This window comes from Frankliniella occidentalis, unplaced genomic scaffold, assembly GCF_000697945.3.
Source record: "Frankliniella occidentalis isolate FOCC.00 unplaced genomic scaffold, Focc_3.1 Scaffold28, whole genome shotgun sequence".
Taxonomy (NCBI): domain Eukaryota; kingdom Metazoa; phylum Arthropoda; class Insecta; order Thysanoptera; family Thripidae; genus Frankliniella; species Frankliniella occidentalis.
Window position 1 is genome coordinate 510,243 of NW_026267158.1, and position 2,991 is coordinate 513,233.

The 2,991-nt window shown below is 63.0% G+C and overlaps 1 protein-coding gene across 1 annotated transcript in view; it reads left to right on the top strand.

Moving 5' to 3' along the window:
- LOC113207497 (heat shock protein 75 kDa, mitochondrial) overlaps positions 1–2,991 on the top strand; it is a 31,757-nt gene that overhangs the window by 1,267 nt on the left and 27,499 nt on the right. The window lies entirely within an intron of this gene.

Below are 2,991 nucleotides of genomic sequence, written 5' to 3' on the forward strand. Positions count from 1 at the left end.
TTCCTCGCGCCGCCGCCCCTGAAACTGGCAAGTGAGGCAGGCAAGGCGCAGGCAGGCGAGCTAGCTTGGGACCCGCAGGAAGCCGTACCGTAGCGCCTGGTCCCCGGGGCCCCGCCCCGCCCCGCCCCGCCCCACCGCGCCCCGCTCCGGCCGACTGAGTAGCAAGCATGAAAGCAGCAAGGTTGCGAAGTCACAGTTGCACGAGGTGGGCTGGGCCGGGCAGGAGGAGGAGGGTGGCGCGACGGCGGGGCGAGGCGCGGTTAAACTAACAAGGCCTTATCTATCTGGTGAGTCAGTTCGGTCGCCTCTGCGGCGGCGGCGTCGCCATAAACCCCTCAGAGGGAAGGACCCGCCCGCCCGCCAGGACCGAGTCCGGACACACGCACACAAAACTATCTCCGGCCGCCGTCTGCGCGCCGGCGGAGCGGGCAGGGCCCAGGCAGGAGGGCCGGCCGTGAGCGATGACCCGGCAGTAACGCGATGCCCAACCTCCTCCAGAGGTTGACGGACGCGCGGCGCGCGGCTATGGTGAGCGGGGCCGATGAGTGAGCGAGGCGGAGTGAAATGAAGCGACAGCTCTTTTCTCTCTCTCTCTCTCCCTCTCGTTCTCCATATCTCTCTCGCTCCCGCCCTCCCCCGCGGCCCAGACCTCCTTCCCGGAGACGGGGATGACTCACGCTCACGCGCGCCAACCAATACCAGATTCCGTTCACCCGGCCCGGTTGGGTTCGTGTATATGTAATGTTGGTGCGAGAGAGACGCGGTCCGTCCACCTCAGAGCTCGCCTTTACAGCACCGGGCGAGTACTAGGCAACCCGCACACACGCACGCGCGCAGCACAGTCTACCTGCACAAGAGTAGGCGGTGTCTGTCGGCAACCTATGGTCTATTCGAGCACAATCATTCAGCCCTGCGCCGAGAAAGGTCCCGAGGTGTGGAGTTTTGGAACTCGTTAGGTCTATGGAGACCTACGGTATCAAAGTGAAGTGTCCAAGGTGGAGAGTGCCGCTGCTCCAGCTGCCCGCTGCCCCGTGAGCCCCCCGAGCTCCTCCACCCTCTCGCTCCTCCCGCCTTTAATCCCGCGCACTAAAGGCCCGAGCCTGACGCAACGGCCGTGCAGTATTCCCCGCTGGAAAATGCTGCAACAACACAAGCCGTCTAGCCTAGCCGAGTGGGGCGAGCCGACGGTTTGAGTAACGCCGGGGGAGGGCGGGGCGGGGGCACGGCAGGGTCCCGCTCACACAAGTGGGGCTGAGCCAGCTCGACACCGAGTCCCCCTGGAGATGCCCTGGCACTCTACATAGACCACCGATGAACAACAATCCTCTCTACAAAAACATGACAACACGGCGGCCCCGCCGAGCCCTTGCGCTCCCTCACTCATGCAGGCCACTCTGTCATGTGTGCTCTCTCTCTCTCTCTCGCACACGCACACACATGCACTGCCTCTCCGCCTCCGCCGCTCTCCTCCTTGCTCCTCCGGGCGGACCTACGGGCGGGCGACGTCCGTCCTCACCCCTTTTCCCGACTCTCTCGCGCGCGCCGGAGCGACAGAGAGAGCGAGAGAGACAGAGAGAGGGAGACCGTCTCCGCTGGGTCGGGTCGGGCGAGCAGACGGCAGGCCGGGCCGGCGGAGCCACGCAGACGGACGCGCGTCGGGTCGGCTCGGATTGGGTTCGGGAGGGGGTCGGTCCTCGCCGCCGCCGCTCGGCCTGCTCGGCCCGACCATCGTCCCCGTCCCGTCGCTCGGCCGCACCACCCGGCACGCTCCGGTTCAAACACCGTTCAGACTAACTTCTTCGCCCCCGCTTCCCTCTGTATTATCGCTCCCTCTCACTCGCCCCGCCCCCCGCCGCCCCCACTTCTCTTCCGATGTAAACAGGAGGTCGCGGTCTTCAGGCAGGCACAGCATCCGCAGCCCAGAGATGTGCGCAAGCCTCGAGTGTATGAGAGAGAGAGGGCCATTTCAGCAGCCCCTCCCCCCCCTTCCTCAATGTAGGATAAAAGAAAGCCCCCTCCCCCCTTCTCTCTGGCACGTCAACGCCTGCCAAGTGGGCGCTGTGCGTTGTGTGTTGTCGGGTCACTCGTCGGTGTCGCAATTTTATCGCTTACACACACACACACTCACCAGTGTGACAAGAGGGGCGCCAACGCCAACCCGAGCACCGCAGGCTGCACTGCAACGCCGCGAGCCCCTCCACCACCACACCGAGTGGATCTGGTTTATTATTGTTGTCCGTTTGGGGTTGGCCGCGGAGCCACCACCGGAGCCACGTGGTTTGGCCCCGCTGGGCCCCGCCCCGGACCCCGGCCGACACCCTAGTGCGGTCGCTGTTGGGGAAGGTCAGGGTCACTCGGCCCAAAAATACTTCGAGGCGCGATGGAAAAAAATGAACGCATGGCGTGAACGCACGAAGTCCCGCGAGGTCTCGGACCTGCGGAGCTGTGCCCGCGATGTCCGCGCCGCGCCGCCCCGCCGCCCCGCCCCGCCCCCTCGCGGACCCGCACGGCTACACCGAAACGCCGCGCGCCGTGCGGGCGTCACAGGAGTTGTGACGCATGTTCGATACCTCGAAGCGGCTCCGCAAAGACACTTTCGGAGCGGCCGCCGCACAGCTCGAGCGGCCATTCATAGAGATGGCTATATGCGGTAAAGATAAATTTTCAATGAAAAAGTTATCATTGGAAAAAACCACACCCGGAGCTGCTAAGTGCGACTGGAAAGATGGCGTTGGGCCCCCAAGGAGTCCCCCCAACTCTTCAAGTGGGTGTACAATGAGTTGAGTATTCGCGAGTATTTGGCCAGTATTTTTCGATTATTTTTTTCGCGAGTATCTTGCGAGTATTTGTCCTCATTACAACGAATTGGCGAGTAGGGGACCCCTCAAATATTCACTTTTCCGACCAACAGTCTTAAAGTGATGACATAGACGGACAAATATGTACGACCATAATTTGTAAAACACGTACTTCGTGGCCCGGCAAAGTCCT